At 46.1% G+C, this 24800-nt stretch overlaps 1 protein-coding gene across 2 annotated transcripts in view; it reads right to left on the bottom strand.

Moving 5' to 3' along the window:
* TCF7L1 (transcription factor 7 like 1) overlaps positions 1 to 24800 on the bottom strand; it is a 177973-nt gene that overhangs the window by 66909 nt on the left and 86264 nt on the right. The gene's annotated exons all lie outside the window — the stretch shown is intronic.

Genomic DNA, 24800 nt, shown 5'->3' with positions numbered 1-24800 from the left:
CCAAGTGCCCCGGGGAAGCCAGCAACCATAAGGTTTCCAGCCTCATGGTATCAATGGAAGAATTATGAGATCACAAATGTCAGAGCCTCTGGGGCCTTGTAGGTAAATCCTTGGTTTGATTTTAAGTGATCCAGATAGTGGAAGAAGTTCTCACTGGCTTCTTTAAGATGGTCCCTTAGACTTACAGATGTTTTTAGGTTCTCGTGATTCAAAAATCTTTTCTTGCCCCCCGCCCCCCTGCAAATAAAAAGCTAGCAAGCAAAGAGAAACCTGAAAGGAATATTTACCAAAAACCAAACTATTCCTGGACTCATGGAGTTATCCAGGTCCTAAGGAAATACAAATAGAGTCCAACAGACAGTTTGGTTAAAATACTAAAAATAAACAGTGGCTGTATTTAATTTCTTTTTTTAAGTTTCTAAGGAAGTCAATAAAATAAAAATATATCTGGGGCCTGAATTATCATGCACGGACAAGCACTGCTTAAAAGTGCATCGAGGTCGGGCGCAGTGGCTCATGCCTGTAATCCCAGCACTTTAGGAGGCCAAGGCGGGCAGATCACCTGAGGTCAGGAGTTCGAGACCAACCTGACCAACATGGTGAAACCCTGTCTCTACTAAAAATATAAAATTAGCTGGGCATGGTGGCGGGCACCTGTAATCCTAGCTCTCAGGAGGCTGAGGCAGGAGAATCGCTTGAACCCGGGAGGCAGAGGCTGCAGTGAGCCAAGATGGCGCCATTGCACTCCAGCCTAAGCAACAAGAGTGAAACTCCGTCTCAAAAAAAAAAGGGCATCCAGTCCTCTGGATCAAAGAGTACGATGAGGCTCTTCCCTGCTGTTCCCCTGCTCCCATCCTCTAGACTCAATGAGTCAGTCAACAAACTTCTACTGTGCACCACCATGTAGAAGGCACTGAGGACAGGGCACTTCAAGAGTCAAATGAGGAAATGCTCGTGTGCCAACTTCTGTTCCCACACTGAGAAAGAAAGAGAGCAAAAACTGCTGAGCTCCAAAAGACATGCTGTATAAAAAATGTTGAAAAGGAAGACAAACCCTTTAAAAGGGTGACCTTGGGCGGGCCCTTCCCAATCGAGTTAAATGTCACTACTCTGAGAACTTGTACTTTCTGATTTCCTGATTTTGCAGAATCTAAAGCTAGCATAATGAATTTAAACCCTCCAGCTTCCTTCCTTTCTCCATTTCCTTAAAAACAAAAACAAAAGGCACAGATTTAATATTTCCATTAAAATAAAACAACAAAAAGCATTGCATACTTTTACTATTACCATAGTTTAGGAAAGAAACACATTTTTCTCTCTTTTTGCTGCAAGATTATTTTTTCAAATTTCAGCAGGCACAAAATTCTGCCCCTGGGTGACTTAATCTGTAAGTATAAGCACTATTTCAGGCAACTGATTCTTTGTTTGTTTGTTTGTTTGTTTGTTTGTTTTTTGAGGCAGAGTCTCGCTCTGTTGCACCGGTTGGAGTGCACTTGTGTGATCTTGGCTCACTGCAACCTCTGCCACCCGTGTTCAAGCGATTCTCCTGCCTCAGAGTAGCTGGGATTACAGGCACTCGCCACCATGTCCAGCTAATTTTTTTTTTTTTTTTTGTATTTTTAGTAGAGATGGGGTTTGGCCATGTTGGCCAGCCTGGTCTTAAACTCCTGACCTCAGGCGATCCACCCGCCTTGGCCTCCCAAAGTGCTGGGATTACAAGTGTGAGCCACCATGCCCAGCCGATGGTTTTATCATCTGTGTTTCTCAGTTATCTCCTTCACCTCTAACATGGGAACTGTTAGTATCAGGAGGGAAGTTCCCATATCAGCCCTTTGACTCCTCTCCGGTTTGCCATCCACACCCTCTGCGATGACAGCCTGAGGTTTAAAACATCCTTCATCTCCACAGCAGTCCCCCGGCTTCCTCTGTGTTCACAACAGCCTTGTGAGAGAGGGAGGTGCAGGGACATAATCATCTCCATTGTGCAGAGGAGGAAAGGGAGGCTCCCAGAGCTGCTCTGTGCAACACTTGCCACATGTGGCTATGGAGCCCTGGAAATGGCACGCGGGCCACAGGAAACACACACGGAACACTCGGTACGAGAAAAGAACATCCAACGTCTCAGCAATCAGTCTTTACATTGATTACATGTTGAAATGCTAATACTGTTGATGAATTGGGTTACATAAGATATACTATTAAAATTAATTTACTTGTTTCCTTTTCATTCTCTTTTTTTTTTCTTGAGATGGAGTCTCACTCTGTTGCCCAGGCTGGAGTGCAGTGGTGCGATCTTGGCTCATTGCAACCTCTGCCTCCCAGGTTCAAGTGATTCTCCTGCCTCAGCCTCCCCAGTGGGTGGGATTAACAGGTGCGTGCCACCATGCCTGGCTACATTTTTTGTATTTTTAGTAGAGACGGGGTTTCACCATGTTGGTCAAGCTGGTCTCGAACTCCTGACCTCAAGTGACCCACCTGTCTCAGCCTCCCAAAGTGCTGGGATTACAGGCATGAGCCACTGCGCCCGATCTTCATTCTCTTTTACTGTGGCTGCATGAAAATTTAAAATTACTGCTTCAGCTTATATTTCATTTTTATTGGACAGTACCACCCTGGAGAGATTGCTGCAAAGTCATCCAGCAGGCCAGGGACAGACCTGGGCCAAATCCACTGCTCCCACTGCGTTTGGGGGCATGGCATCTTCCAGGGCATGATGGGCTGGGGATAGTTTGCACATACAGGAGAAATAGTCCACACGGTGCCCAGCATGAGGGGGAAGGATGCTGCCTGGGGTCTATGTCCGTGGCAGGGCAAGGAGGGGTCTGGAGGGCAGGGAGCAACCCTCACAGCAGCAGAGAAGGAGGGCAGAGGACCACAGGGAAGGCCTCCGACTGCGTAGGAAGGAGCATACAGGGACTGCAGGGGGAGCCTCAGCCTGGCAGGCTGGTCCAGTGAGGGAAGTGGGGTATATGCAACTCCAAAACAGAGACCCCTGGGGACCCAACTCCTATCCCTTCCTTCCATCTCTTTTTTACACAGTAGTTAGGGAATTACATTAAATTTTATATCAGATTTAGTCATACCCCTGGACCCCTGTTTAAAATGCTCCAATACCAGTTTGGTCAACATGATGAAACTCCATCTCTACTAAAAATACAAAAATTAGTCGGTGTGGTGGTGGATGCCTATAGTCCCAGCTACTCGGAAGGCTCAGGCAGAAGAACTGCTTGACCTCGGGAGGTGGAGGCAGCAGTGAGTGGAGATTGCGCCACGGCACTCCAGCCTGGGCGACAGAGTAAGACCCTGTCTCAAGAAAAATAAGTAAATAAATAAAACGCTCCAAAAGATTGTTCCCTGTCCATCCAACCTAAAGTAGCCCCTCAGATACTACCCCACTGTGCTGCACAGTCCTCTGTATGGTGTATCATTACTGCCTGGGTGTTTCCATCTGTTCACTGTCTGTCTCCCCCCAGCAGAATGTGATATGTGTTATCCATGAGGGCATAGACTTTACCTGTGTGGTTTTCTGCCCCATCCTCAGATCCTAGAACAGTGACTGGAGGCAGAAGGCAATCTATAAGGAAGCGCTGAAGGAAGAATCAATGAAGGAACCACGGCCCCGGCTGTGTGGGATGACTCAGTTCCTACCACGGGTGCCATGTGCTGGATAAGATGCTGCTCTGAATCCCCCCAGAAGAGTAGTCATCTTCCTTGCAAAGGAGGCAGCTGAAGGCTCCGTGTCTCTGTTTGCTTGTACCCTTCCCCCAGTACCTGGAGAACAGCCTTCCCTGCCCCAGCTGAAGCTCCTAAGCCCGCCTCCCACTGCCTGCCCTGACTTCAGGGCTCCTCCCCTTCCTCCAAAACCCTTCACAGGACACAAAGAGCCGAGGCCTGGAGTCGTCTGTGTGCTGGCCTTTCTTCCCCATGTGCTTATGGATTGTTAGTGAATAGTGCCCATGTCTTACACAACTCAATCTCCACCCCCCTCGTTCGCTGCCACTGTGCCAGAGCTGCTCTGGGTATACAGCAGGAACCTCATAATCATCTACTTCAACTGAGCCAGGCAGGGACAGCCTTTCCTCCCACTGACCCCGGCAGCCCAGGGCGGAAGCCTCCTTCGCCTGGAATGCCACCACCTGTCGGGTCCTGCCTGCATCACCTTCCCCCCACGTCACTTTCCTCTTTGTCCGCTCACACTTTGCTTGCATGCCTCCTGCTTCTGTGGAGGCACGTCCTCCATATGTGAAGAGCCAGGGAGCCTGCGAACCCCGCTTTAGACCTCCTGCTCTTACCCTCCCCTCCCCGACCCTGCCTGATTTGGCAGCACCCCCACCAGCCCCCTCCCTCCTTCTTCATGCCCCTCCTCCCTCCCCCATTATCCTTAGCTTTGCAACCCACCCCCCACCCCACTGTTTACACAGCTGCAGAATGCAGAGATGCTCTCTTCTCCACTCTCCAAGCCCAGGGTTAATATATGTGTACTTCTGGCTCCCCACAACTTGGGGCACAGGGAACACTGCTCCCAACCCAATCTCCTGTAAATAGTTGGTACGTGGATAATGGCATTTTCTGAGGATGGAAAAGCATGTTGAACCACTTAGAGTGAGTGATCCTGTAGACGCCTGTGCAGGTTGTACATAGCCTTCCTGTAGCCCAGGAAAGGAGCAGCTGCTCCACACTGTGGAAGCCCCAGACAGCAAGCGACAGGCTGAGAGGGGGCTGCACTGCAGACCTCGGAGTCACCAGGGCTCCAACCAGGGGCCACAGTTATAACAAGGATCCTTCACTGGATCCTTGTTATAACTGTGAGCTGTGATTACACCACTGCATCCTTCTCAGTCCAAAGCTTGGCCAAGTGTGTGGGCAAGTTGCTGGAAATTTTAAAAAACACAACAAACCACTAGACAAACTGTCCAGGAGTTCTAACAAATACCTTAGAACTATAACAAAAGGCTTGAAGGTATTTTGGGCCTCTCCAGTCCTAAGAGGTGCTCCAAATGATCACCACCTCCTGGACCATACTTCAGGGCAGATGGGAAAACCCAACTAGACAGGTCTAAAAAGCACCTCTCCTGAGCCTATGGTGGTATCTCAGCATCCTATTTCAGACTAATGCAGGTTATCTGAGATCAGAGTTCCAAGAAAAGAGCTTACGACAGTGACCTGAGGTATGAGGGATGCAAAGAGCTGATGCCCTCGCCCCGTGGTGGTAGACAGGTTTAGGGAACAAAGCATTTGGAAATCTCAGTCACTGCAAATGACCCTGCAGTCCCTCCTCCTCTCCTCCTGGTTCCTATCACTCTGCAATTCCTAGAAAGCCATGAGACTTTTGACGCTCCGCTAAAATGAAATTGTTACTCTGCATTCTGACTTTCTCCCAGGAGCTCAGACTTGGGGCCCTGTTTACCTCTTACGTTGCCCCTGCCCCCAACACAGCCCCCAGGGCATGACACATGGGTAGATACATGTAACTGATCCCCCGCAAGGCTCTCTTTCCAAGAAATTACCTGACTTATCTTATGGGGTGTGCCCAGCCAGAAATCTGACAAGCCCAGCACCTGTCTCTCACCTTTCTCTTGAAAATTCATTCTTACATTCTGTGGCTCCAGGGACACACCAGGGGGTTCACGCAATTGCATCCAAAGGCCTCCAGCTGCAAACATAGAAGGAAAGCCCCTGGATCTGACCCACACCAGAGGCCTCTCTGCAGACAAACGGGGGAAGTATGGACCTGATTTTGCCTGTGATGTCTCCTGGAGTCCAGGACAACCATGGCGACCCAGGTCATCTCAAAGCAAAGGACAGAGTCCAGAAAAATCTACCTGTATGGACAGAGTGCCAGAGTGAGAGGTGACAGCGTGCTGGCAGTCCTCACAGCCCTCGCTCGCTCTTGGCGCCTCCTCTGCCTGGGATCCCACTTTGACGGCACTTGAGGAGCCCTTCAGCCCGCCACTGCACTGTGGGAGCCCCTTTCTGGGCTGGCCAAGGCCAGAGCCGGCTCCCTCAGCTTGCGGGGAGGTGTGGAGGGAGAGGCGCGGGCAGGAACCCAGGCTGCGCACGGTGCTTGCTGGCCAGCGCAAGTTCCGGGTGGGCGTGGGCTCGGCGGGCCCCACACTCCGCACTCCACACTGGGAGCAGCCGGCCCTGGGCAGTGAGGGGCTTAGCACCTGGGCCAGCAGCTGCTGTGCTCAATTTCTCGCCGGGCCTTAGCTGCCTCCCCGCCAGGCAGGGCTTGGGACCTGCAGCCCGCCATGCCTGAGCCTCCCCCTGTCCATGGGCTCCTGTGCCGCTGGAGCCTCCCTGACGAGCGCCGCCCCCTGCTCCATGGCACCCAGTCCCATTGACCACCCAAGGGCTGAGGAGTACGGGCGCAAAGCGCAGGACTGGCAGGCAGCTCCACCTGCGGCCCGGTGTGGGATCCACTGGGTGAAGCCAGAGGGGCTCCTGAGTCTGGTGGGGACTTGCAGAACATTTATGTCTAGCTAAGGGATTGTAAATGCACCAATCAGCACTCTGTGTCTAGCTCAGCACTTGTGAATGCACCAATCGACACTCTGTATCTAGCTACTCTGGTGGGGCCTTGGAGAACCTTTATGTCTAGCTCCTGGATTGTAAATACACCAATCGGCACTCTGTATCTAGCTCAAGGTTTGTAAACACACCAATCAGCACCCTGTGTCTAGCTCAGGGTTTGTGAATGCACCAATCGACACTGTATCTAGCTACTCTGGTAGGGACTTGGAGAACCTTTGTGTCGACACTGTATCTAGCTAATCTGGTGGGGACGTGGAGAACCTTTGTGTCTAGCTCAGGGATTGTAAACGCACCTATCAGCGCCCTGTGAAAACAGACCACTCGGCTCTACCAATCAGCAGGATGTGGGTGGGGCCAGATAAGAGATAAAAGCAGGCTGCCCGAGCCAGCAGTGGCAACCCGCTCAGGTCCCCTTCCATACTGTGGAAGCTTTGTTCTTTCACTCTTTGCAATAAATCTTGCTGCTGCTCACTCTTTGGGTCCACACTGCCTTTATGAGCTGTAACACTCACCGCGAAGGTCTGCAGCTTCACTCCTGAAGCCAGCGAGACCACGAGCCCACTGGGAGGAACAAACAACTCCAGATGTGCCGCCTTAAGAGCTGTAACACTCACCGCGAAGGTCCGCAGCTTCACTCGTGAGCCAGTGAGACCACGAACCCCACCAGAAGGAAGAAACTCCGAACACATCCGAACATCAGAAGGAACAAACTCCGGACACGCCGCCTTTAAGAACTGTATAACACTCACCGCGAGGGTCCATGGCTTCATTCTTGAAGTCAGTGAGACCAAGAACCCACCAATTCCGGACACAATAGGGTCTGAAATACTCGCTGATACAGACAGGGCCTGAGCGAATAACTCACTTCAGGGTTGTTAAAGCCATCTTGGCATGAGTCTCAAGGTTGGGTTTTTTTTTGGAGGGGGGGGGCGCGGGGCATGGTTTGAGACAAGGTCTTGCTCTGTCACCCAGGCTGGGGTGCAGTGGTGCAGTCACACCTCACTGCAGCCTTGACCTCCAGGGCTCAGGCAATCCTCTCACCTCAGCTCCCCAAGTAGCTGAGTGCGTGCCACCATGCCTGGCTAATTTTTTTATTTTTTTTGTAGAGGCAAGGTCTCACTATATTGCTTAGCTGGTCTTGAACTCCTGGGCTCAAACGATCCTCTTGCCTCCGCCTCTCAAAGTGCTGGGATTACAATCATGAGCCACGGTACCCAGCCTGGTGGGTTTTTATTTTTTGTAGAGACAGAGTCTCCCTATGTTACCTAGGCTGATCTTGAACGCCTGGGCTCAAGCAATGCTCCCACCTTGGCCTCCCAAAGTGTTGGGATTACAGGCATGAGCCACACCGCACCTGGCCCCTTATAAGGTGTAGCCAAGTTTTTATTTATGTCATTGCTAAAAAGGTACATGTTTTGCCCTTGCCCTTGAGATCCTAATGCCTTGGCTAGTGGAGAGCGTCACAGGTATAACGCCTTGGCTGCCTCTTCCTAGTTGAGCTCCGCGAGGGTTCTGGGCTGCAGGTAGGGATTAGCTCCATCGTACAGATGAGAAAATGTGCCCACGGTCACACCGTAAGGGTCACACCACCAGCCCTGAGCCTAGGGGGTGAGGCTCCCAGCACGGGGCATTCCTCTTTTCCACACTGTCCCTTAGGAACCACATTCCCAGCATCCCCAGAGGGTGGTGATAAACCAACCCTGCTCACTCCGCTGCATCCTAGATTGTAGGATTAAAGAAATGGCTTCAGGGAGACAGGGTAGGGACAGACAGAGTCCATAATGAAGCCAAACTCACATCCAAGTGCTTTGGATTAATATGAGCGTGTTATTTCTACTTAGTGTGGACCCAGGCCTAAACTAAGGGAAAATGAAAACAACTCTGACAGCCATTTCCTTGCTTTCTTTCTCCACCCAAGAGGTACCAGTGGTTAACAGTATGGTGGCAACAAGTGGGTCAGAGGTCAGCCCCTCAGTCAGTGCTGGTTTCCATGGAGATGAGGCCTATTCATCCAGCACACAGAGCCTCTTCACAGCCACTTACACACAATTGAGCTATTACTGGGAGCCCAGGAGAGCCCTGTCTGGAGCACAGTGCGCTAGACAGGGCGGGTTTAATGGAGCTGATTAAATGGTAGTTGGGGAATTATCCAGAGCAGGATTTGAGAACACCCTTCAGAAACAAGTTAAATCCCCAAACCTCGGCCCATCCCCAGCACCCCTCTCCTGCAGAGCCTCTGCAATCCAAGCCACCCTTTCACCTTCAGTGATGCCAACATCTGCACACTCAAGCTGACCTCACCTTTCTTCCCATGTGTCCATGAGAGGACAAAGCCCTATTCTGAGTTTCCTGGACCTCACCACCTTTGGCATCTTCATCTTTTGCTTAGCATCATGGTGCTTTTGTGATTTAGAAAGGTATCAACCCACAGACAAAAAATTAAAAGTTAAGTAGGCGATCCACTTCGGGCAGAACATAAATTCCAGCAGATGGGGAATGTGGTCCAAGACTTCTCAAGAGATGAGAAATTCTTTGGCATTTGTTTGGGAATTCGTGAAATCAATTTTTTGAAAGAATGGGGGCATTCCTTCAAAAGATGCAGTGCCATCTGTAACTTACCAGGCAAAGTTTCTCCCAAAATTTCCACCACCTTTAAAATCAGAGTGGAACAGCCAGGCGTGGTACCTCACACCTGTAATCCCAGCACTTTGGGAGGCCGAGGTGGGTGGACCACGAGGTCAAGAGATCGAGACCATCCTGGCCAACATGGTGAAAACTCATCTCTACTAAAAATACAAAAATTAGCTGAGCGTGTTGGCAGGTGCCTGTAGTCCCAGCTACTAGAGAGGCTGAGGCAGGAGAATCGCTTGAACCTGGGAGGCGCAGGTTGCAGTGAGCCGAGATCGCGCCACTGCACTCTAGCCTGGCGACAGAGCGAGGCTCCATCTCAAAAAAAAAAAAAAAAAGAAAAAAGAAAAAATCAGAGTGGAACAAGAGAGATGAAAAGTGAAATGCCTTATTAGAAGATTATATTCTCATACAAAAACTTTACGTGACTATTTATAAGTTATATACATAATCTTCCCAAACTAGAAACAATCCAAATGTTCTTCAGCAGATGAATGAATAAACAAACACGGGCTCATCCATACAATGGAAAACCGCTCAGTAATGAAAAAGGACTACTAATACCTGCAGCAATGTGGATGAATTTCAAGTGCATATTATTGAGCGGAGGAAGCCAGAATCAAAAGGCTACACACCATACGAATCCACTTATATCCTGGAAAAGGCAAAACCAGAGGGATGGAGAGTGGATCAGCAGTTGCCAGGGTTTGGGGCTGATTACAAAGGGGATGCCCAGGGGAAATTTGGGGTGGGTGGAGTTGTTCTATATCATGATTGTGGTGGTACAATTTGTTAAAACCCCAAAAGTTAATTTTATGGGTATGTTAACAATAATTCTCTGGCTGAGTGCGGTGGCTCAAGCTGGTAATCCCAGTACTTTGGGAGGCCGAGGCAGGTGGATCAAGAGGTCAGGAGATCGAGACCATCCTGGCCAACATGGTGAAACCCTCTCTCTACTAAAAATACAAAAAAAATTAGCCAGGCGTGGTGGTGTGTGCCTGTAATCCCAGCTACTCAGGAGACTGAGGCAGGAGAATCGCTTGAACCAGAGAATCGGAGGTTGCAGTGAGCCGAGATCACGCCATTGCATACCAGCCTGGCAACAGAGCGAGACTCCGTCTCAAAAAAAAAAAAAAAAAAAAAAAAAAATCTCTGAATTCAACCTTTTTAGAGAACACAAAAAGAAAGTGTGCTGACTCTTCAAGTCAGGATAAAATAACGAAGAATCTCCAGAATGGGAGTGGGGGCTCACACCTGTAATCCCAGCACTTTGGGAGGCTGAGGAGGGTGGATCTCTTGAACCCAGGAGTTCAAAGCCTGCCTGGGCAACACAAGGAGACCCAGTCTCTAAAAAACAACCCAAAAAGTTAGCCAGGCATGATGGCACACACCTGTAGTCCCAGCTACTCAGAAGGCCGAGGTGGGAGGATCTCTTGAGCCCAGGAGGTCGAGGCTGCAGTGAGCTGTGGTTTTGCTGCACTCTAGCCTGGGCGACAGAGGGAGACCCTGTCTCAAAAAAATAAAAAATAAAAAATAAACAAAACCACAAACAAAAAAGAATCCCCTTTGTTCTCTGAAGTTACACCTGCCAAGCTGTAACAGTAGCCCACTGGTTTTAATTCCTGTTGCTGTTATTGCTAACCAGGGTAAGGTAAAGATGAATATATTCCAGAACTGAAGCACTGCGTGGATAAGTATAAACACTCTAATGACAACTGGGATTGGGTGGGGAACATCAACATTTATATTTTTTGAGATCTTGCTCTTCCTGAATATGTCACTGGAAGAAAAATAACAGTGGAGGAGATACCCCTTAATCAGTAGGAGAAAATAACAGTGGGAAGGACGATGCAAAAATAGGGTTTAATGCCCATATGCTGAACAGTGGTGAACAAACTTAAGATCATCATGCAAAGGGGTCAACAAGACCTCACAGAGGTCTTGGCGGAATGAGACAGACAGATGGCTGCTTGTGTCCGTGGAACGTCAGCTTCCCCAGGACACTCATATCACTGCTGTGGCCCCCAGAACAGCTTTGGGCCATTGAGCTGCACCATCAGTATTGGTTGGATAATGAATAAATCTGAGGGTAGAAGTTCAGAGGAGGAAATTTGATTAAAAAGAAATGGAGAAGAAATAATGGAGGATGTATACAGATCACTTGGCCGGGCTGAGCATCACGAAGCGTTCCTGCGAGAGACTTAAAATAACAATCACAAAAACAAACACACACAGAGCAGAAAACAAAAGACAGAAAGCACACAAAGGCGAGAATAGATTGCATGGGAGCCTCAAGTCTCCAGCCTCTGCTGGCAGCTGCTCAGCCCTGACCCGATCGCCTTGTGGGCTACTGATCTGGGAGGCTCACTGGTCAGATGCGAAGGGAACATGATGACGATCCGGACTCTCAACGGTGTGACAACGAGAAATGACACCCATCTTACAGCATACCAGGCACCGTCCGAAGTCCTTCGCTAACATTAACTCAATCCTCATGAGCACCATCTGAAGTAGGGGCTGTTGAGGGTCTCATTTTACAGATGAAGAAACGGAGGCACAGGGAAGCTCTCTGACTCACCCAGGGTGGGATCTGAACCTACCCTGACCAGAGGGTCTGCACCCTGAACCCCTACACTACGCTAGAAAAATGAGATAAACCCACCAACACAAGGTTAACAGAAATGACGTCCTATACCCATGCCAGGGGTGGGAAATAGTGTGTGGAAGGGGACATGGTGGGAGGGACAGTTACACATGTGGACAATAACTTTGGGGGAGTCAATTTTACAACATGGGTGCCGGAAAAAGGAAGCTGCTTCAGTGGCCAGCATACTCCCTGGTGCCCAGGGACTGGTGTCCTGATCTTGGATACACCCTTCCAGGTGGCCCAGAGTGGAGTTGGGTGGGTGGTGCAGAGAGCTGAGGACATTCAAAATGATGTTATATGAGACCATCAGTGTGAGGAAGGTGATCTTCTGAAAAGTGAAAGGCTGTCAACGTGGACGAGGAGGAATTCAGTTTGCTCTGGGCTGCCCCCATCACTGCAGGTGTTCAGGCAGAGGCCAGGCAACAAATAGTTGGACCAGATAACTCTGTGATCTCAGCCAAAAACTGATCATTCTCAGATGTGAAGTGGTTCTTAGGTCTTCTAGAGCTACTCAGGAGTGGAAAAGCCCAGTTTCAACTCAAAGTAGGAATACAAACCAGGATGCTAGGAGGAAGCGCCAGACAGAGGAGAGATGCTTGGGCAGCTGAGTCAGGTGGGCAACCCTACAGCCCGGGGCTCTCTAACAGACCCACCTCAACAGGCCTGGCTTCCTGGGGGCACACATTAGACCTGGCTGTTCCTGCTGGCCGGCTTAGTAACCTCGTTCATCTGCAAGATACTTGCAGATGTTTCAAAGGATTTTCAAGTACCCTATAATGTTTCTGGGAATATTTACATGTTCTTCCCCTCTAAATAGAGCATTATTCCTGAGGGGACCAAGATTTCAAGACATGGGGATCTGTCCAAACTTAGACTAAGTTTTGGAAAGTTTCAGGCATTTGTTCCTTTATGGAAAACTAACAGCAAATTACAAGGCGATATCCACCCATCCCCTCAGGCTTTTTCTCTGGCAACGTGTATGCAGCCTTGAAGCTATAACAATTTTTGTTTCTTAAAAAAGCACGTTAGTGGTACTGGTTCTTCACAATAACAAGGCTGCCCCATGGAAAGCAGAGTGTTATGTAGGGATGCAGGAGAAATGGGCACTCTATGGTTGCCCCGGGTATAAGCTGATTCATCCCCTTGCAAGGAAATCTGGCGATATGATGTGGCTTTAAGATGTTTCTAAGGTTGGGCGTGGTGGCTCATGCCTATAATCCCAGCACATTGAGAGGCTGAGGCGAGTGGATCACCTGAGGTCAGGAGTTCGAGACCACCCTGGCCAACATGGTGAAACCCCGTCTCTACTAAAAATTCAAGAAATTAGCTGGGCGTGGTGATGGGTGCCTGTAATCCCAGCTACTTGGGAGGCTGAGGCATGAAAATCACTTGAACCCAGGAGGTGGAGGTTGCAGTGAGCCGAGATCACGCCACTGCACTCCAGCCTGGGCAACAAGAGTGAAACTCTGTCTCAAAAAAAGATGTTTCTAGCCTTTTATTCAATGAGCCCAAGTCTAGGATTGTACTCCAGAGGACTAATCCTAAATTCAGAAAAAGCTTAATCCATAAGAATCATGCACTGCACTATTGTTTATGAGAGTAAAGCACCAGAAAAACCCGAGTTTCTAAAAACAGAGAAACAGTTAGGGGAGTCAACTGAAGAAAGCACTTAGGATAAAATATGAAGTCAAAAAAGCTGGACACCAAGTTGTACCTCAGTGTGAAGACAATGATATTTGAAAAAGAGAAAGAAGCAGAAAACTTACATGCCAGAAGAAAGGTCTGGTAGAAAGTGGACCAACATTTAATTTATTTATTTGAGACAGGGTCTCACTTTGCCATCCAGGCTGGAGTGTTACTGGCACTATCTCAGCTCATTGCAGCCTTGACCTCCCAGGTTCAAGCGATCCTCCTGCCTCAGCAGCCCACGTAGCTGGGACTCTAGGCCTGCGCCACCACGCCCGGCTATTTTTTTGTATTTTTAGTAGAGACAGGTTTTCCCATGTTGGCCAGGCTGGTCTCAAACTCCTGAGTTCAAGTGATCCACCTACCTCAGTCTTCCAAAGTGCTGGGATCACAGGAGTGAGCCACGGCACCCAACCTGGACCAACATTTTAAAACTGATATATATTGGTGGCTGGATGATTAACATTTTAAAAAATCTTCCCCCAATCTCCAAATTTTCTTTAATCAACACACTTTTCCCTTCTCTCCTCTCTCTCTAGTAGCTCAAGACAGATGAGGTGATGTCCCCCCTGAATGTGCTCCCCCCTTCTCTGTATGTAACTCAGTCTGGTGTGCCTCTTCCCAGTGTCCTGTCAGAATAGAGCTGCACTTGTACACATGTTCCTATCATTCCAGTTCTTTCTCTCTCCATCTCTTTAGCAGAATTGGGTTTATAGGACACCTTTTCAATAGTTCCTGTTTCCTTCAAAATAAGGTTCCAATCTCCTTCCTTCCTTCGTTTTCTTTTTTTGAGACGGAGACTCGCTTGTCGCCCGGCTGGAGTGCAGTGGCGCGATCTCAGCTCACTGCAAGCTCTGCCTCCCAGGTTCAAGTGATTTTCCTGCCTCAGCCTCCCAGAGTAGCTAGGACTACAGGTGCGTGCCAACACGCCCAGCTAATTTTTTGTATTTTCAGTAGAGACGGGGTTTCCCCATGTTGGCCAGGATGGTCTCAATCTCTTGACCTGTGATCCGCACGCCTCAGCCTCCCAAAGTGCTGGGATTACAGGTGTGAGCCACCGCACCTGCCCTAAGGTTCTAATTTCTTTTCTTTTCTTCTTTTTTTTTTTTTTTTGAGACAGAGTCTCTCTCTGTCGCCCGGGCTGGAGTGCAGTGGCGCTATCTAGGCTCACTGCAAGCTCTGCCTCCTGGGTTCATGCCAATCTCCTGGCTCAGCCTCCCGAGTAGCTGGGACTACAGGTGCCCACCACCCTGCCCGGCTAATTTTTTGTATTTTTTTTAGGAGAGACAGGGTTTCACCGTGTTAGCCAGGATGATCTCAATCTCCTGACCTCATGATCTGCCCGCCTCAGCCTTCCAAAGTGCTGGGATTACAGGCATGAGCCACTGAGCCCGGCCTAAGGTTGAAATTTCTAAGAATGATAAAGAAGGACTTTGAGGGCTGGTCTCTGCTACCTCCCTAGCCCGTCTCTCAACATCTCCTTCCTTGCTTCCTGTGACTAAATTCCAACCATTCTGAACTCCCTGGGAACCCCAAGTCAGGTGGCATACTTTGAAGGGAGCTCCAACCCACCTCTTCGCTCCCTTTCAAGGTCTAGGCTGCCCTTCCTCAGCACAATGTCCCCACTGGTGACTGCACAGTCATCCCTCTCTCTCACTTGAAATGCAGTCCCTCTAAGGCTGGAACCCTATCATTGTATTTTTATTAAACAGAATTTTGTCTCACTCTGTTGCCCAGGCGGGAGTACAGTGGTGCAATCACGGCTCACTGTAGCCTTGACCTTCTAGTCTCAAGGGATCCTCCCGCCTCAACTCCCCAAGTAGCTGAGACTACAGGTGTGCACCACCACACATGGCTAATTTTTAAAATTATTTGTAGAGACGGGGTCTCGCTATGTTGCCCAGGCTGATCTTGAACCCATGGGCTCAAGTGATCCTCCTGCCTTGGCCTCTCAAAGTGTTGGGATTATAGGCATGAACTACCACACCCAGTCTCCTATCTTTTTAATACCTTAGTCCCTAAGACACTGCCCAGACTGCTAGGAGCTACTCAAGGATTAAATGTTGAATGGAAAAACAAATACCCAAACAACATGAAAATGTTTGTGACTAGTTTTTTTTTTTTTTTTTTTTGAGACAGGGTCTTGCTCTGTCACTCAGGCTGGAGTGCAGTAGGGAGATCATAGTTCACTGTAGCCTCAAACTCCTGGGTTCAAGCAATCCTCCCACCTCAGCCTCCGAGTAGCTGGGACTACAGGTACATGGCACCAAGCTTGGCTAATTTTTATTTTTGTAGAGACAGGGTCTCACTCTGTTGCCCAGCCTGGTCTTGAACTCCTAGCCTCAAGAGATCCTCCCACCTTGGGCCCCAAAGTGTTGGGATTATAGGTGTGAGCCACTGTGCCCAGCCCAGAATCCAGAGCTTATAAGGAGGATGGGAAATGAGCCATATGCATTCAAATAAGTGGCAGGTATCACTGGTTTCTATTAGAATGGTAGAAACAAGACTGAAGAGTCAAGTTTTTTGTTTTATTATTATACTTTAAGTTTTAGGGTACATGTGCACAATGTGCAGGTTTGTTACATATGTATACATGTGCCATGTTGGTGTGCTGCACCCATTAACTCGTCATTTAGCATTAGGTATATCTCAGAAGAGTCAAGTTTTTAACTAAAGCTAAGCTTATAGAATTTAAAAGACTGTCCTTTGCTCTAGGGTGAGCTTGTCCCCCCACCCACCCTTTTTGTTATTATTAAAGTATTCTTTTTCAAATGAAATTAGGATCATTGTTTCTCTTAATATTCTTACTTGGTTAAAAAAAAAAAAAAAAAGAGGGGGTATTAGTCTGACAGTCCCTTTCCCCCACCAAGTTTTCTGAAATTCGAATGGTCCAAAAAACCCAGGCGTTGTTCAAGTGGCAAGTACTCTAGTAGTTCATGGGAAGAACAGGTTGCCAAGGCCTGAGGGAGAGGGAGGCTCCTTTAGTTGAGTCCAGCAGGCGTTTGATAGTGTAAGCAGAGGAGAGCAATGCAGTGATCAGAGCTAAGTGCAAAGGGGTGAGGGCAGGAGGAGAAGTCCAAAGATAAAGGGATTTGGTAGAGTTGTTACAAGGTAAATGCTGGAAAAACAGCAAAACAGCATAGGAGTGAACATTTGTTAAGCACCAACTCACTTTGGGGACCAAGTGCTTGTATTCTCTCAGCCACTCTATGTATGCTTTTGCATATCTGATCTTAAAGCCTCTCTGAGTGAGTCCCATCTCCATCCTGCAGAGTCACAGGGTAAAACGGTGGCAGCGGTGCTATTTGAACCCAAGCCTGGACTGTTCTCGCTGTCTTAGAAGCAAGACCTTGTGTTCAATTTATGGTCAATGAGGATGCCTTGAAGGTTTGCAAGCACGAGAATGACATGGAGAAAGTGGTGCACTGGGAGGTTAAAAAAAAAAAAAGGTGGGGGGAGATAAACAGAAAGGGAAGAGCTGGAGTCAGGGGCACTACTGCAGTGATCCAGGCTGGAAAACCACAAACTGTGTCTTCTGAGAGATGGCTCTGGGATCAGAGAACAGTTTTAGAGAATACATAGGACCTAGGAATGAGTGGTTATTATGGGACAGGAGGGAGAGAAGAGCTGAAGTCAGCAAGTTTGGTGATTAGGAGAATGGGAACTAAGAGAATAGAGAAGTTGGGAGAGGAAGCTACTTTATGGTCATAGATTTCCACCAAAACTTGGAAGTTGCACTGACATAGAGAAGCATAGTGTGCACAGCAGCAAGAAGCCAGGTTCCAGGCTAGCCCAGGTTCAAATCCTAGCTTTGCCAGTGACTTAAGGGACTTGCCACTGACTTAGACAAGTAATTTATCTGTGTGTCAGCTTCCTTAATGGTAAAATAGGGACAGGTACAAAATGGAGCTGGTACCATTCCTTCTGAAACTATTCCAATCGATAGAAAAAGGGGGAATCCTCCCTAACTCATTTTATGAGGCCAGCATCATCCTGATACCAAAGCCTGGCAGAGACACAGTAAAAAAAGAGAATTTTAGGCTAATATCCCTGATGAACATTGATGCAAAAATCCTCAATAAAATCCTAGCAAACCAAATCCAGCAGCACATCAGAAAGCTTATCTACTACGATCAAGTTGGCTTCATCCCTGGATGCAAGGCTGGTTCAACATACGCAAATCAGGAAATGTAATCCATCACATAAACAGAACCAACGACAAAAACCACATGATTATCTCAATAGATGCAGAAAAGGCCTTCAACAAAATCCAACAGCGTTTCATGATAAAAACTCTCAATAAACTAGGTATTGATGGAATGTATCTCAAAATAATAAGAGCTATCTATGACAAACCCACAGCCAATATCATACTGAATGGGCAAAAACTAGAAACATTCCCTTTGAAAACTGGCACAAGACAGGGATGCCCTCTCTCACCACTCCTATTCAACATAGTGTTGGAAGTTCCGGCCAGGGCAATCAGTCAAGAGAAAGAAATAAAGGGTATTCGATTAGGAAAAGAGGAAGTCAAATTGTCTCTGTTTGCAGATGACATGATTGTATATTTAGAAAACCCCATCGTCTCAGCCCAAAATCTCCTTAAGCTAATAAGCAACTTCAGCAAAGTCTCAGGATACAAAATCAATGTGCAAAAATCACAAGCATTCCCATACACCAATAACAGACAAACAGACAGCCAAATCATGAGTGAACTCTCATTCACAATTACTACGAAGAGAATAAAATACCTGGGAATCCAATTTACAAAGGATGTGAAGGGCCTCCTCAAGGAGAACTACAAACCACTGCTCAACGAAATAAAAGTGGACACAAACAAATGGAGCAACATTCCATGCTCACGGATAGGAAGAATCAATATCATGAAAATGGCCATACTGCCCAAGGTAATTTATAGATTCAATGCCATCCCCATCAAGCTACCACTGACTTTCTTCACAGAATTGGAAAAAACTACTTTAAATTCATATGGAACCAAAAAAGAGCCCACATAGGCAAGAAAATCCTAAGCAAAAAGAACAAAGCTGGAGGCATCACGCTACCTGACTTCAAACTATACTACAAGGCTACAGTAACCAAAACAGCATGGACTGGTACCAAAAAAGATTTATAGACCAACGGAACAGAATAGAGGCCTCAGAAATAACACTGCACATCTACAACCATCTGATCTTTGACAAACCTGACAAAAATAAGCAATGGGGAAAGGATTCCCTATTTAATAAATGGTGCTGGGAAAACTGGCTAGCCATATGTAGGAAGCTAAAACTGGATCCCTTCCTTACACCTTACACAAAAATTAACTCACGATGGATTAAAGACTTAAATGTAAGCCCTAAAACCATAAAAACCCTAGAAGAAAACCTAGGCAATACCATTCAGAACATAGGCAAGGGCAAAGACTTCATGACTAAAACACCAAAAGCAGTGGCAACAAAAGCTAAAATAGACAAATGGGATCTAATTAAGGAGCTTCTGCACAGCAAAAGAAACTATCATCAGAGTGAACAGGCAACCTACAGAATAGGAGAAAATTTTTGCAATCTATCCATCTGACAAAGGACTAATATCCAGAATCTACAAAGAACTTAAACAAATTTACAAGAAAAAAACAAACGACCCCATCAAAAAGTGGGCAAAGGATATGAACAGACACTTCTCAAATGAAGATATTTATGCAGCCAACAGACATATGAAAAAATACTCAACATCACTGGTCACCAGAGAAATGCAAATCAAAACCACAATGAAATTTCTCACGCCAGTTAGAATGGTGATCATTAAAAAGTCAGGAAACAACAGATGCTGGAGAGGATGTGGAGAAATAGGAACGCTTTTACACTGTTGGTGGGAGTGTAAATTAGTTCAACCATTGTGAGAGACAGTGTGGCGATTCCTCAAGGATCTAGAACTAGAAATACCATTTGACCCAGCAATCCCACTACTGGGTATATACTCAAAGGATTATAAATCATGCTACTATAAAGACACATGCACACGTATGTTTATTGTGGCACTATTCACAATAGCAAAGACTTGGAACCAACCCATCAATAATTGATTGGAAAAAGAAAATGTGGCACATATACACCATGGAATACTATGCAGCTATAAAAAAGGATGAGTTCATGTCCTTTGCAGGGACATGGATGAAGCTGGAAACCATCATTCTCAGCAAACTATCACAAGGACAGAAAACTAAACACCGCATGTCCTCACTCATAGGTGGGAGTTGAACAATATGAACACATGGACACAGGGAGGGGAACATCACACACCAGGGCCTATTGGGGGGTGGGGGCTGGGGGAGGGATAGTGTTAGGAGAAATACCTAATGTAAATGACAAGTTGATGGGTGCAGCAAACCAACATGGCACATGTATACCTATGTAACAAACCTGCACATTGTGCACATGTACCCTAGAACTTAAAGTATAATAAAAAAAGAAAAAAAAAGGTAAAATAGAGACAAAGAACAGCACACACCTCATGGGAGGGTTGCTGTAGGGACTAAAGGTGTTCTTATTTGTAAAGTCCTAGAAAGTGTATGCCTTGTGGGATTAAATCGCTCATTCTCCCAATTTTTGCTGTGGGTGGTTGCTTTTGGGTACTTTTTGCTGGGTTTTGCATCTTTCTTCACCCTCCTTCTCATTCTCAGCACACCAGTATCTATCCAGCTCTACCTGGGGAAGCAGACACCCCATTCATCCACCTCCAGCAGCTCACCTGATCAGGCCTTATTCCCTACCCTTGCCGGCCCCTCCCTCTAACCCCCCTTGGCTGTGGGGTCCTGCTCAGACACTCAACCATCCACCAAACACTCTAACTTCTACCTGGGATTCTGCCAGGTGAATAAAAATGAAATATTTAAAACCTTTTATTTTGTGGCCAGGCGTGGTGGCTCATGCCTGTAATCCCAGCACTTTAGGAGGTTAAAGCAAGAGGATCACTTGAGGCCAGGAGTTCGAAACCCTGTCTCTACAAAAAATTTAGAAAAATTAGCAGGGCGTGATGGCACACACCTATAGTCCCAGCTACTCAGGAGGCTGAGGTGGGAGGATGGCTTGGGCCCAGGAGTTTGAAGCTACAGTGAGCTATGATTGCACCAGTGCACTCTAGCCTAGGCGACTGAGTGAGATTCCATCTCAAAAACAAACCATTTTGGAAAATTTCCAACGTACACAAAAGTAGACAGAACAATATAATGAATCTGGTTAAGCCACCACCAGGTTCTGCAATTACTAGCTCATGGCCCATCTCCATTCATCCATCCCCCACCCAATCCTTGCTCATCCACCCCTAAGCCCAAGACTATTTTGAAACAGAGCCCAGATAGCCTATCACTTCATTGGTAAATACTTCTGTGTGTTATCTCTAGAAAGCAGGAAATTTTTTAAAATCCTAAAAAATGTTTTTAAGGGTTAAAATAATTTTCTAATATTATGTCTTACAAATACTTTTTCCCTACAGTTTATTTCAATCAGGATCCAATGCATGGTCCATACATTTGATATTGTTCAATTTATGTCTTTTATTCTTTTTTAAAGCCTTTAATCTTTTTTCTTTTTTTTTTTGAGATGGGGTTCTCACTCTGTCACCCAGGCTGGAGCGCAGCAGTGCAATCTAGACTCACTGCAGCCTCTGCCTCCCTGGCTCAAGCAATCCTCACAACTCAGCCTCCCAAGTAGCTGGGACGACAGGTGCATACCCCTGTGCCGGCTAATTTTTTGTATTTTTGGTGGAGACAGGGGTTTCACCATGTTGCCCAGGCTGGCCTTGAACTCCTGAGCTCAAGCAATCCACACCGTGGCCTCCCAAAGTGCTGGGATTACAGGCGTGAACCACCACTGGCCAAGCCTTTAGTCTTTTTTTTTTTTTGAGACGGGGTCTCGCTCTTGTTGCCCAGGCTGGAGTGCAATGGCCAGTCTCGGCTCACTGCAACCTCCACCTTCTGGTTCCAAGCGGTTCTCCTGCCTCAGTCTCTCGAGTAGCTGGGATTACAGGCATGCGCCACCATGCCCACTTAATTTTGTATTTTTAGTAGAGATAAGGTTTCACCATGTAGGTCAGGCTGGTCTCGAACTCCTGACCTCAAGTGATCCACCCTCCTCAGCCTCCAGAAGTGCTGAGATTACAGGCATGAGCCACCGCATCTGGCCACCTTTAGTCTTTTTTAGCCTTTTAATCTTTAGGAGTCTTTCTCTTTCTCTATTTCCACCCTGCCCATGCCTCCTGTATTATTCGTGGAGGAAACCAAGTTATTGTTCCTGTAGTTTTTTTTTTAAGTCTGGATTTTGCTAATCATATCCACATGGTGTCAATCTAACATGTTCTTCTGAATTGTATTTCTGGTAAACTAATAATTAGATCTAGAGGCTTGATCAAATTCAGGTTCAATGTTATTTTACTTTATTTAGGGAAGAGGGAATGCCATGGTTTGAATATGTCCCCCAAAGTTCATGTTTTGCAAACTTAATCCATAATGCAACAGTGTTGAGAAGTGGAAACTTTGAGAGGTGATTAGGTTATGAGGGCTGTGCCCTCATAAAAGTATTAATGCCCTTATTGTGGGAGTGGGTTCCTGATCAAAGTATGAGTTTGCCCTCCATCCCCCATTCTGCCGTCTTGTGCACACACATGCGTACTCTCTTGCCTTTCTACTATAGGATGATGCAGCAAGAGGGCCCACATCAGATGCTGAGCAGATGTCAGCACAATGCCCTTGGACTTCGCAGCCTCCTTAACTGTGAGCAAGTAAATATCTTTCCTTTATAAATTACCCAGTTTGTAGTGTGCTGTTACAGCAACACAAAATGAACTAAGACAGGGAACAAGACTATTTCTTCTTCATTTATTAGCTGAAATATTTCTGTAAAGAAAAACTTTCCTCAACTAGTGGCCCAGTGGCAAACAGCACACAGCACAGGCAGGATAAATGCATGATTCTTTCTCTCTTATTAACATACTGAAAATAATGACTTAGCTCCCTGTTGTCCTCCAAAGGAGACCAGTGTTGTGTTTATTTGGTTGTGTTTTTTGGTGTCATCGTGAACTTAAGGAATTTAATAAATATATTCTTGATGATCTAATTATTTCATCTTTTCCGTCTTATTCAGTTTGGCTGCTGAGTCCTTCTGACCTAGCAGCCCTAGTACCTGAGTCTGTAACAGTAGACTTGGGTCTCTGATGGTCTTCAATAGGTTTCATGCTTTCTTTCATAACAAGATATTCTAGGCTAACTTCATACATCGAATCAGCTCCTTCTCCCAGGAGCCTGGATTTATTTTAACTGGGAAATGGGATTTGGCGAATATAATCTGAGCACTGGAGCTGGTCAGTGCTATTGAGATAATCATTGTTTCTAATCTTTTCCAGTGGATAGAGCTACAAAATATATATTCTCTCTCTTTTAAGCACCATAATAACTTTCAAAATAAGCTTTAATTTTAAAATGAAAACTAAATTATTTATTCCCACTTTTCTGAAGTTTTAAAAACGTTATTTATAGTTATGGAACAAACTATCATCTAGTTATAAAACTATAGGCTGGGCGTGGTGGCTCATGCCTGTAATCCCAGCACTTTGGGAGGCCGAGGCAGGCAGAACACGAGGTCAAGAGATCAAGACCATCCTGGCCAACATGGTGAAACCCTGTCTCCACCAAAAATACAAAAGTTAGCTGGGGATGGAGGCACGTGCCTGTAGTCCAAGCTACTCAGGAGGCTGAGGCAGGAGAATCGCTTGAACCTGGGAGGCGGAGGATGCAGTGAGCTGAGATTGCGCCACTGTACTCCAGCTTGGGTGACAGTGAAACTCCGTCTCAAAAAAAAAAAAAAAAATATATATATATATATATACACATATATATTTCTTTTCAAAGAAATTTCAAAATATATATATATTTTTTTTAAGTAGAGAAAGTAAGCAGAGACACTAATGGACCCCAGATTGAACAGCTTATCATTTTCCCATATTAATCTCAGAGCTCCCCACCTCTTTTTTTCTTAAAGAAATAAAGTGTTATTGATATAGCTCAAGTATCCGATCTGTCATTTATTTATCTGCCCTCCCAGAAGTAACTGTTGTCCTAAAGGTACTGCTTGTCATACCTCTGCATGTTTTTCATTAAATATATTTCACTACATATGTATTATCCACAATTTATAGGCTCAATGAGTATCTTCAATTTTTTATTTTGAAAAGCTCCATTTTACAGGAAAGTTATAGGAAAAGTACAATAAACACCCATCTGTCCTTCATCCAGATCAATCATCGTTAACATGTTACACACATTGTCTTTGCTTATCTCCCTCCCCTATGTATGCATTCACACACACACATTTTTATTTTGCAGAACCATTTGAAAGTCAGTTGTCAACACTGTAACACCTTACCCTCAAATACCTCAGCCCAGATCTCCTAAACACCAGGGCATTCTCCTGTATAACCAAATGCAACTATCATTCTCTTGGGAGTTACAAACATTCTTATAAATGGCACTACATTTTAGGTATTTTTTCTTTCTTTCTTTTCAAAGAGATGAGGTCTCACTATGCTGCCCATGCTGGTCTTGAACTCCTGGGTTCAAGTGATCCCACTGCCTCGGCCTCCCAAAGTGCTGGGATTATAGGTGTGAGCAACTGTGCCCAGCCTAGCCACTTACTTTTTCTAATGAGTGTTAGACTTTTGGAATTTATTCATGTTAATACATGTAGATCTGAGTTAATTCATTATATTCTACTATATGACTATATTTATTTAATACATAGATGGCCACATGTTGTTTCTAGTTTATGCTACTGTAAACAATGTAGCAAAGAGCATTCTTGTTCATGTCCCTTGTGCTCATGTGTAGTAGATTTGCTGGGTCATAAGATATGTGCACCTTTGATTTTACTAGATATTGCCAAATCATTCCTCAACATAATATGCAAATGTGTCATTTATTAACAAACATCCTCACCAACACCACTATTCTTAGACTTTAACTTTTGCCATCTCATTGTTTTAGTCTGAATTTCTCTGATCCTGCTTCTTTCTTGCAATGGAAAGCATACAACAGCCTTTTTTGAAAAAAAAAAAAAAAAAAAAAAAAAAAAAAAAAAAAAAAATTTGTTTTTTGAAATGGGGTTTCACTCTGTTGCCCAAGCTGGAGTTCAGGGGCACAAGCGTGGCTCACTGCAGCTTCTAACTTCTGGGCTCAAGCCATCCTCTCACCTCAGCCTCCTGAGTAGCTGAGATTACAGGTGTGTGCCTATTTTATTTTATTTTTTGTAGAGACAGG

Source organism: Symphalangus syndactylus, chromosome 14, assembly GCF_028878055.3.
Source record: "Symphalangus syndactylus isolate Jambi chromosome 14, NHGRI_mSymSyn1-v2.1_pri, whole genome shotgun sequence".
Taxonomy (NCBI): domain Eukaryota; kingdom Metazoa; phylum Chordata; class Mammalia; order Primates; family Hylobatidae; genus Symphalangus; species Symphalangus syndactylus.
The sequence above is the reverse complement of the archived record's forward strand: the minus strand, read 5'-3'. Positions and strand labels throughout refer to the sequence as shown.